This window comes from Mytilus edulis, chromosome 5, assembly GCF_963676685.1.
Source record: "Mytilus edulis chromosome 5, xbMytEdul2.2, whole genome shotgun sequence".
NCBI classification, from domain to species: Eukaryota; Metazoa; Mollusca; class Bivalvia; order Mytilida; family Mytilidae; genus Mytilus; species Mytilus edulis.
Window position 1 is genome coordinate 48,921,089 of NC_092348.1, and position 11,829 is coordinate 48,932,917.

Below are 11,829 nucleotides of genomic sequence, written 5' to 3' on the forward strand. Positions count from 1 at the left end.
TTTTTTTTAATTTTCAAAAGTTATTACTGTATATTCTATGCCTTTGTTTCACAAAATAATGTTAAAAACATGTTTACTTTTACATAAGAAGCTACAATCCGCATGAAAAATTCAAATTCCGAAAACGTTTTGTTTACTTTATAATTTCTTTTTATTATATATGCTTTGTACTCGAATGATAAAACACATTTAAAACATATATGCTCTTGTATGATTTTTAACTTAAGTTTCTTGTGTATATTTCGGAGATTAATATGACGTCCATTATCACTGATCTAGTATACATATTTCTTAAGGGGCCAGCTGAAGGACGTCTCCGGGTGCGGGAGTTTCTCGCTGCATTGAAGACCCATTGGTGGCCTTCGGCTGATGTCTACTCTTTGACACATTCCCCATTTCCATTTTCAATTTTAATGTTGACAACTAACATTGTACACATATGCGTCGGAAAGTTTGATAGGTTGTGTCTTTCATTTATGGTGAGTTTATTTTCATTATGTAGTTTAAAAAGATACGGCAGATGACCCCAATGGGCATAAACACTTATATCAAGGGGGACTGACAACGTCATGGCAAACACTGAAAAATTACTATAACAAATCACAAATCTCTGTAAACAAAAAAATACACACGGAGCAATATAAACTTTCCTGGGGTAATCCAGAAGGGTATATATTTACGTTAAATTACATAAATAAATAAAAAGATGTTGCATCTACTATTAATTCACGTTCCTAGCGTGGTTGAGATTTTTTCTAAGCTCACATAAAATCGTTCATCACTTAAATAATGACGATTGGTAACGACCAAAAATTATGATCCCATAAAATTGAATTAAAATCCCCGATGATATACTGATAGATGCTTAAATGTTCCCTCACAACAAATGAAGAATCATAAGACATCATGATCAGAGGTAATTTGTACACACGTTTTTGAATTGTCTTTAAATTTTGAAAGAAAAAATGCATGTGACTAATTTTCCAAACTTTTTTTTTACAATTTTATCGCTAGGCTTTTGTTGACTTATGATGTTTGATTGTTCTTTTGCTCACTTGGACTTTCTTACAAATTTTCAATTCAGGACTTTTATAGATAATGTGAACGTTATGCAGTTTTTTTGCAACTCTCGCAAATCGATTAAGAATTGATAAACCAGGGCGAACATTTTCGATGGAAGTACCTGAACTCGATAGGATCGAGACCAACTCGACTGTCTTCAGAATAAAATATTAATGCTGTGTTTTCTTGTTTACTGGTAATATTTCTGCTGAAATGTCATTGATACAATGTATGGTGTATACAAAATTTTAAAATGTTAGAAATAAAAAAAAATCAATCCGAGGAAAAGATTACTCAATTTGTATTTGTGCACAATATCATAAACCTGATATATTTGATGAGGTTTTCTTCTAATTATACGTAATCAATGATATTTTGAGTACACGTCAAAAGAAACACATATCAAATATCCAGACATTTGTGTATTTGTCTTTAACATTAGTCAAGTGTCTTTGCAATAGTTCAAGTCCTTCGCCGTTCCTAGCCGATAAATCTTCGGCTATATTCATTCTTAACGTGACGACTTTGCTTCTTTTGAAGCTTTTTGTCGTGTTTTTATAACTTTACGAGAAAAGGAATATGAGAAAATTTAACATACAAAATCAGTCATAACTTTTTAATATGACAGTTAAAGATACTCATAATTCATTGGACAAAGGGAGGTAAATACTGAATTTTTCAAATAACTGTTTTTGCAATTTATCAGATTCATTAATTGTTTATATAAGATGATTTCTGGTTACAAGAACGCAATTATTCGTAATGCAGTTTCCATAGGGTACCACTGGTGTTCCGTATTTTTTTTTCTCGACGACTACACAAACTAGGGAAAAACGGGTAGCAGTTCATGTTACTAGAAATGCCAGTGTTGCATTACAACCAAAACAATATATAGGGTCATGCGGCTCAAATTGACTTAAAATGCAGTTGAAAAAGATCGTTTATTTTTTTCGCTTAATGAAAAAGGCATATTTTTAATGGCTCCGACTTGCAGAAATGGAAGATATTTTCTATACTTCGTAACATGTGAATATGATTTTCGGCAATTTTTACACCTAATTGGATAATCTTTCGATTAAATGTAATTCCAATCATGTATCATCCAATCAGAAGCCGCATAGGATTCTATTCTGAGTACCATCTTGGGGTAAAAAACTTGCCGGTAAAATGTAAACAAATAATTGCGCTATTGTAACCTATAGGTCATTCTTTATGAATTTTTTTTGTTTATCTTAAACAATACACCAGTGTTTAATTGTGGTTTTTTTCTGTGTATCAAATTTTAATAACTTCACAAATGTGTACATAGTCATCATGAGGTATACGTTAAGTTTCTGTTTGAAAGCGATTCTATGTTTATGTATACAATTATTTGAATATAAGCATTGTGTGAACCATCATAAGATTTACAAACATTGGAAACTTCAATGTTTGAACTTTTCTGTTAAAATAAATCATATGATCTAACAAAATGGTTTACATATTTGTAACTCCTTATAATTTGTAATTTCTGTTTGAAGTATATTTCCAATAACAATTGTTTATACAAATGTTATTTTTACCGGTAGTAAATGATTGTAAAAATGACAACAGCTATAAATATATATATGGTGTAAATAAGGATGAAAATGTTTTGTTTTTTTTCTTTTATGATCTGAAAAAGGGACGAAAGATACCGAAGGGACAGTCAAACTCATAAATGTATCAATCTAGAATAGACCGAATTGCTTAAACAATGTTCATCTTAAAAACTGAATTTAAAAAAGTGTGAAAAACCCTTCTCCAGTATTCGGCGCGTCGAGATGTTTTCTGTAATTTTCAAATTTAGGAACCAGTAGCTGAGATCTTCAACCTTACATCGTGCATACAATACAAATGTTCCAGTTTGAATAATGATAAAGCTTCATTGATTAAATCCTAGTATGTTAAAGTACAACACAAAGAAGGAACGAAAATGGTTGTGAAGGCCCTTAAATGTTAAAATAATTTGTTATTGGACGCATTGTGTCAGAGCTTTTATATGTAAAAAGTAATTTTAAGACCGTATCAGTTTATTCTATTGTATTCTTTGCCTTCCTAAACAAACAGTTTATACAGATTGAGGCTGAGAGAGGGAAGAGCGAATACCGGAACTAGAAGTCGTGATCATAAGCTTGTACCTAGTGCGGGTAGTACAGATGTACCGGTTTGGATAATGATTAATGATCATTGATTGGATCTTGATATGAACAAGGACATTACAAGGAAGGGATACTCACTGTTTACTTCCTTTCTAATTGAAAGATAATTCGTGTACTTCAATCTAAAGAGAAATAAACTTGTCAGAGATACTAGGTTTATTATTTAATGTGTAACGTCTGATATGCGTTATACTATCCAGTGGCACTCGAATAAAAATCTTTGAAAGGTCAATTAAGTACACAGTTAAATAAAAAAAACAATTCGAAAAATTGAGCCTTACACAGGTAAGGCCATTTGTGTCCAAACTAGAACATATGATTTCGGATGTAATTTATGAAGTATTACTAAATTGACATTATAATATGTCATTCACAATATTTTGCAGATTAAATAGTATGCATCTTATTAAAGACATTGAATTTACTAGACATTGATAATTGTACCAATATTCAACTGCAAGTTGTAATTTTATAAAGTGTTAAGAGTGAAATGTTTCCAAAGTACGTTATTTTCTATACTCTTCGGGGGTCCAAAAGAGTACAGAGAGTATATTCCATTCACAGTTGTCTACTCATTGGACATTTTAAAGAGATACAGGCTTAAAGTGGGCTATAATCACTTAATATCGTATGGCCCGTGTATTTGAAATTGCTGTACGTCTTTCATGTTGTCCTAAAATTATCCCATCGTTTAAGAAAAAATGACTACCCTCAGTTCAAAAAGGGTTTTTTAATTAAATTATTTTTATATAAATATGTACTGCCCATAGGACAGTGGTATTGACTAAGACAGTGATAATGACTGAGCCGCAGAATATAGAATGTCACTGGCGCCACTTTTTACCAAAAAGAGAATAATTTTGAACCGATATGAAATAATTCTTTAAAAAGACCTTAGAAAAACAAATGCATTCTTAATCAATTGTAGTTATAGCGTTTGTCATTTCGCTATTAATTTGGTACCAATAAGTGGTTCTTCTGGTTATCCGATTTATTTATTTTTTGGTCTCGGTGATTTAGTTGTCTCATTAGTTAATCTAAGGTAATTGGTAGGTTACTTTGCAGAAAATATAGCCTGATATACGTAATTTAATCATTTCGAATTTTTAGATTTAAATTCAGAATTCAGAATTTGACGTCAGATAACCGCAAACATAACGCGGTACATCAGTTACTCAGTGTGCATGACTTGTATCAAGCATTCAACACAAAGTTAATCATTTCCACCAATATCATCAATATATATATCCCATGTAAATTGTCTATTAGTAAAATATAATGCTTCACAGACCGCAGAGGTCAAATCCTGAACAATTGAGACAAATTTTGAGAGGCTTGATACAGCTCTGAATATGGATTGTGATTTAATATTTGAAACAACAAAGGGTTTCAAAGGGCTGGATGTGATTTAATTGAAATTGGACATTTAACAGGAATGAACGCGCACAAATCTTCTCTTCCAACCTGAGCTGTACCTGCACATCTTAATATAAACAATTAAAATCAGACGAATAACTCTTGACTAATTACTTCGATGCGAAGCTCAAAGACAAAAAGGATAAAAAAAACACATTCTGGCAGCTAGTTCAAAACAATTGTTATATATATTTTTTTTACATTGTTATCGCTAGGCTTTCGTTGACTTATAATGTTTGATTGTTCTTTTGCTCACTTGGACTTTCTTACAAATTTTCAATTCAGGACTTTTATAGATAATGTGAACGTTATGCAGTTTTTTTGCAACTGTCGCAAATCGATTAAGAATTGATAAACCAGGGCGAACATTTTCGATGGAAGTACCTGAACTCGATAGGATCGAGACCGACTGTCTTCAGAATAAAATATTAATGCTGTGTTTTCTTGTTTACTAGTAATATTTCTGCTGAAATGTCATTGATACAATGTATGATGTATACACAATTTTGAAATGTTCGAAATAAAAAAAAATCAATCCGAGGAAAAGATCATTCAAATGTATTTGTGCACAATATCATAAACCTGAAATAGTTGATGAGGTTTTCTTCTAATTATACGTAATCAATGATATTTTGAGTACACGTCAAAAGAAACACATATCAAATATCCAGACATTTGTGTATTTGTCTTTAAAATTAGTCAAGTGTCTTTGCAATAAGTCAAGTCATTCGCCGTTCCTAGCCGATCAATCTTTGGATATATTCATTCTTAACGTGACGACTTTGCTAATTTTGAAGCTTTTTGTCGTGTTAATTTTTATAACTTTACGAGAAAAGGAATATGAGAAAATTTAACATAAAAAATCAGTCATAACTTTTTAATATGACAGTTAAAGATACTCATAATTCATTGGACAAAGGGAGGTAAATACTGAATTTTTCAAATAACTGTTTTTGCAATTTATCAGATTCATTAATTGTTTATATAAGACGATTTCTGGTTACAAGAGCGCAATTATTCGTAATCCATTTTCCATAGGGTACCACTGGTGTTCCGTATTTTTTTTCTCGACGACTACACAAACTAGGAAAAAACGGGTAGCAGTTCCTGTTACTAGAAATGCCAGTGTTGCATTACAACAATAAAATATATATAGGGTCATGCGGCTCAAATTGACTTAAAATGCAGTTGAAAAAGATCGTCTATTTTTTTTTTTCGCTTAATGAAAAAGGCATATTTTTAATGGCTCCGACGTGCAGAAATGGAAGATATTTTCTATACTTCGTAACATGTGAATATGATTTTCGGCAATTTTTACACCTAATTGGATAAGCTTTCGATTAAATGTAATTCCAATCCTGTATCATCCAATCAGAAGCCGTATAGGATTCTATTCTGAGTTCCATCTTGGGGTAAAAAACTTGCCGGTAAAATGTAAACAAATAATTGCGCTCTTGTAACCTATAGGTCATTCTTTATGAAATTATTTGTTTATCTTAAAAAATACACCAGTGTTTAATTGTGTTTTTTTCTGTGTATCAAATTTTAATAACTTCACAAATGTGTACATAGTCATCATGAGGTATACGTTAAGTTTCCGTTTGAAAACGATTGTATGTTTATGTATACAATTATTTGAATATAAACATTGTTTGAACCATCATAAGATTTACAAACATCGGTAAATTCAATGTTTGAACTTTTCTGTAAAAATAAATTATATGATCTAACAAAATGGTTTACATATTTGTAACTCCTTATAATTTGTAATTTCTGTTTGAAGTATACCTCCAATAACTATTGTTTATACAAATGTTATTTTTACCGGTAGTAAATGATTGTCAAAATGACAACAGCTATAAATATGTATGTAGTGTAAATAAGGATGAAAATGTTTTGTTTTTTTTTCCTTTTATGATCTAAAAAAGGGACGAAAGATACCGAAGGGACAGTCAAACTCATAAATGTATCAATCTAGAATAGACCGAATTTCGTAAACAATGTTCATCTTAAAAACTAAATTTAAAAAAAGTGCGAAAAACCCTTCTCCAGTATTGGGCGCGTCGAGATGTTTTCTGTAATTTTCAAATTTAGGAACCAGTAGCTGAGATCTTCAACCTTACATCGTGCATACAATACAAATCTTCCAGTTTGAATAATGATAAAGCATCATTAATTATATCATAGTATGGTAAAGTACAACACAAAGAAGGAATCAAAATGGTTGTGAAGGCCCTTAAATGTTAAAATAATTTGTTATTGGACGCATTGTGTCAGAGCTTTTATATGTAAAAATTAATTTTAAGACGGTATTAGTTTGTTCTATTGTATTCTTTGCCTTGCTAAACAAACAGTTTATACAGATTGAGGCTGAGAGAGGGAAATACCGGAACTAGAATCCGTGATCATAAGCTTATACCTAGTGCGGATAGTACAAATGTACCGGTTTGGATAATGATTAATGATCATTGATTGGATCTTTATATGAACAAGGACATTACAAGGAAGGGATACTCACTGTTTACTTCCTTTCTAATTGAAAGATAATTCGTGTACTTTAATCTAAAGGGAAAAACTTGTCAGATATAATAGGTTTATTATTTAATGTGTAACATCTGATATGCGTTTCGAATTTTATACTATCCAGTGGCACTCGAAAGAAAAATCGTTGGAAGGTCAATTAAGTACAGAGTTTAATAAAAAAAAAAAAACATCTGAAAAATTGAGCCTTATACAGCTATGGCCATCTGTGTCCAAATTAGAACAAATGATTTCGGATGTTATTTATGAAGTATTATAAGTCATTCACAATATTTTCCATAATTAAATAGTAAGCATCTTATTTAAAATATTGAATTTACTAGACATTGATAATTGTACCAATATTGAACTGCCAGTTGTGATTTTATAAAGTGCTAGGAGTGAAATGTTTCCAAAGTACGTTATTTCCTTTACTTTTCGGGGGTCCAAACGAGTACAGAGGGTTTATTCCATTCACAGTTGTCTACTCATCAGATATTTTAAAGAGATACCGGCTTGAATTGGGCTTTTATTTCTCAATATCGTATGGCCCGTGTATTAGAAATTGCTGTTTGTCTTCCATTTTGTCCTATAATTATAACATCGTTTGAGAAAAAAAATGACATCCTCACTTCAAAAAGGGTTCTTTTAATTACATAATAGTTATTGAAAACTTGTCATTATTGTGATATAATTATGGACTGCCTACAGGACAGTGGTATTGACTAAGACAGCGACAATGACTGAGCCGTAGAATATAGAATGTCATGGGGCCACTTTTTATCCAAAAGGAGAATAATTTTGAACCGATATGAAATAATTCTTGAAAAAGACCTCAGAAAAACAAATTCATTCTAAATCAACTGCAGTGTTAGCGTTAGTCATTTCGCTATTAATTTGGTATCAATAAGTGGTTCTTCTGGTATCCCGATTTAGCTTCTTTTGGTCTCGGTGATTTAGTTGTCTCATTAGTTAATCTAAGTTAATTGGTAGGTTACTTTGCAGCAAATATAGCCTCATGTACGTAATTTAATCATTTCGAATTTTTAGATTAAAATTCAGAATTTAGAATTTGACGTCAGATAACCAAAAACATAACGCGGTACATCAGTTACTCAGTCTGAATGACTTGTATCAAGCATTTTTAAACACAAAGTTAATCATTTTCCACCGATATCATGAATATATATCCCATTTAAATTGTCTATTAGTAAAATATAATGCTCCACATACCGCAGAGGTCGAATCCTGAACAATTTGGGACAATAACGGACACAACATTCAGGCTTGATACAGCTCTGAATTTTGATTGTGATTTAATATTTGACACAGCAAAGGATTTTAACACAGACTGGATGTGATTTAATTGAAATTGGACATTAAACATGTTTGTACGCGCACAAATATTCTCTTCCAACCGCGGCCAGTGGTGTAACTGCACATCTTAATATAATCAATTGTTAGAATCAGACGAAAAACTCTTGACTGATCAGATCGATGCAAAGCACAAAAAAAAACCAAAAAGGATAAAAGACAAAGGATCGATTTCAGAGAACTCCCACATTCTGACAGCTAGTTCAAAACAATTTTATCTAAGAAATGAAACAAATCTCCCATACTAATCTATCAATCAGTACACATCCAGTTGATTTTGATTAAATTCGATAGAAACAAAGAAAAAGTTACAATGTCATATCACAATACAAGTATCGACGGGACGTAGGACTGTCTGTGTGTTCATAGCACTATAGGAAGTTATGTTTTGATTTATCAATTACAGAATGCCGGGCCTGATAAATACAATAGTGAAATATCTTATTTCAGTGTTAGATATAAAGGGAATTCAGTTGTTAATGGACTTTTTGACCAAGACAGCGACAATGACGTAGCCGTAGAATATAGAATGTCATGAGGCCACTTTTTATCCAAAAGGAGAATAATTTTGAACCGATATGAAATAATTCTTGAAAAAGACCTCAGAAAAACAAATTCATTCTAAATCAACTGCAGTGTTAGCGTTAGTCATTTCGCTATTAATTTGGTATCAATAAGTGGTTCTTCTGGTATCCCGATTTAGCTTCTTTTGGTCTCGGTGATTTAGTTGTCTCATTAGTTAACTAAGTTAATTGGTAGGTTACTTTGCAGCAAATATTGCCTCATGTACGTAATTTAATTATTTCGAATTTTTAGATTAAAATTCAGAATTTAGAATTTGACGTCAGATAACAGAAAACATAACGCGGTACATCAGTTACTCAGTGTGAATGGTTTGTATCAAGCATTTAACACAAAAATAATCATTTGCCACCGATATCATGAATATATATCCCATTTAAATTGTCTATTAGTAAAATATAATGCTCCACATACCGCAGAGGTCGAATCCTGAACAATTTGGGACAATAACGGACACAACATTCAGGCTTGATACAGCTCTGAATTTTGATTGTGATTTAATATTTGACACAGCAAAGGTTTTTAACACAGACTGGATGTGATTTAATTGAAATTGGACATTAAACATGTTTGTACGCGCACAAATATTCTCTTCCAACCGCGGCCAGTGGTGTAACTGCACATCTTAATATAATCAATTGTTAGAATCAGACGAAAAACTCTTGACTGATCAGATCGATGCAAAGGACAAAAAAAAAACCCAAAAAGGATATAAGACAAAGGATCGATTTCAGAGAACTCCCACATTCTGACAGCTAGTTCAAAACAATTTTATCTAAGAAATGAAACACATCTCCCATATTAATCTATCAATCAGTACACATCCAGTTGATTTTGATTAAATTCGATAGAAACAAAGAAAAAATTACAATGTCATATCAAAATACAAGTATCGACGGGACGTAGGACTGTCTGTGTGTTCATAGCACTATAGGATATTTGTAGTTATGTTTTGATTTATCTATTACAGAATGCCGGGCCTGATAAATACAATAGTGAAATATCTTATTTCAGTGTTAGATATAAAGGGAATTCAGTTGTTAATGGACTTTTTGACCGGCTGGATCGAAAGTCAAAAGAACATAAAAAAAAGGGCATTTCAAAGAATAGGATTTTGGCAGGACATTGTGTATGAAAATGGCACTTTTTTTTTTATCAAATGTGTCCAAATACACAAAAAATCATTTCGACTTCGAATGTTATTTATACATGCACATTTTTCGGTAATAAAAACGAGTAGTTTCAGATGTGTCCGCAATGTCTACCCAGAGATTCAAATACCTAACGGGGTGCATATAATGCAGTACGATAAAAATGGAATACTGATTTCCCATGAGATCGTTATTAAATATGCGACCGCTATTCAGAAGTTAAAGCCAACGTAGGGTACTTAATTAATCATCTTCAAATCTTGGTTTGGTTATTAAGAAATCGGTGACTGAGACTTAATAATATTGTTCGTGTGAGAAAAGGAAAAATAATAAAAACCATTACATCAAGATACAGCAATGTTTCAAATATATAAATCAAATAAATTTTCCATACGGAGTCATCAATCCGGGATATTTTCAAAGTCTTTCATTTTTGTTTAAATTTAAAAGTCTTTAATACATATTTTTATCATCTACCGTGATTTTGACGATGTTATTCTTTACGGAACAAGACAAAGTAGTGAGGAATGTTTTTGTTTACTAAACTACCAATTTGTGCATTTTCTGAATCCTGATCAGTTCGATCGGATGTACCGCTAAAAACCCGTTCCGCAGCCCTTTGAAACTAGTAGTTAAAAAATAAAGATAACTATTGATTTTGTAACAAAATATTGAAGAAAAGGACTTTAACTTTATTCGACTGAACTGATATTCTATACATCTATCTTCGTAGATTACTTTGAACAAACCATTTACAAAAAAATATACTTACAAAACATAGTGTTGAGTGTGTAGGTAAAGGTTGTATCTTTGGTCTGCTTTCTTGTTAGCTAACCCATTATCCGCTAAAGCTACTAACTTTTTTTTTTTTATGTCTAATGTATTATCAGTTTTATAAATGTACTAGATTATCAAAGCTGATGTTACAAAATACAGAAAGCACCCTCTAACATGTTTAACCCCGCCACATTATGTATGTATGTGCCTGTCCATGGTCAGAAGCCTGTTATTCAGTGGTTGTCGTTTGTTTATGTGTTATATATTTGTTTTTCGTTATTTTTTATTAAAAAATTAGGTCGTTAGTTTTCTCGTTTAAATTGTGTTACTCAGTCATTTCCGGGCCTTTTATAGCTTACTATGTCGTATGGGCTTTGCTCATTGTTGAAGGCCGCCGTACGGTGACCTATAGTTGTTAATTTCTGTGTCATTTGGTTTCTTGTGGAGAGTTGTTTCATTGGCAATCATACCACATTTTCTTTTTTGTATATACAATATGACAAGATATCTGAGTGCATGAACGCTTATGTCAGGTATACCTTGCTCGTTTTTTTTGGAGGCGAATTATAGTTAGTAGCAAGAAGAAATATTTCAATCAAAGGGTCATTTATTAAAAACGACGATCAATTACAAAGGGTAACATTTAAATGCTCATTATTTAACTCCGCTGATAAAAACCAGTCTACAAAAACGTTGGCGTACAAAAAAAGGCACTAACAAAAGGTGTGTATAAAAAAGGGCTAATTACAAAGGATGGAGTATCATAA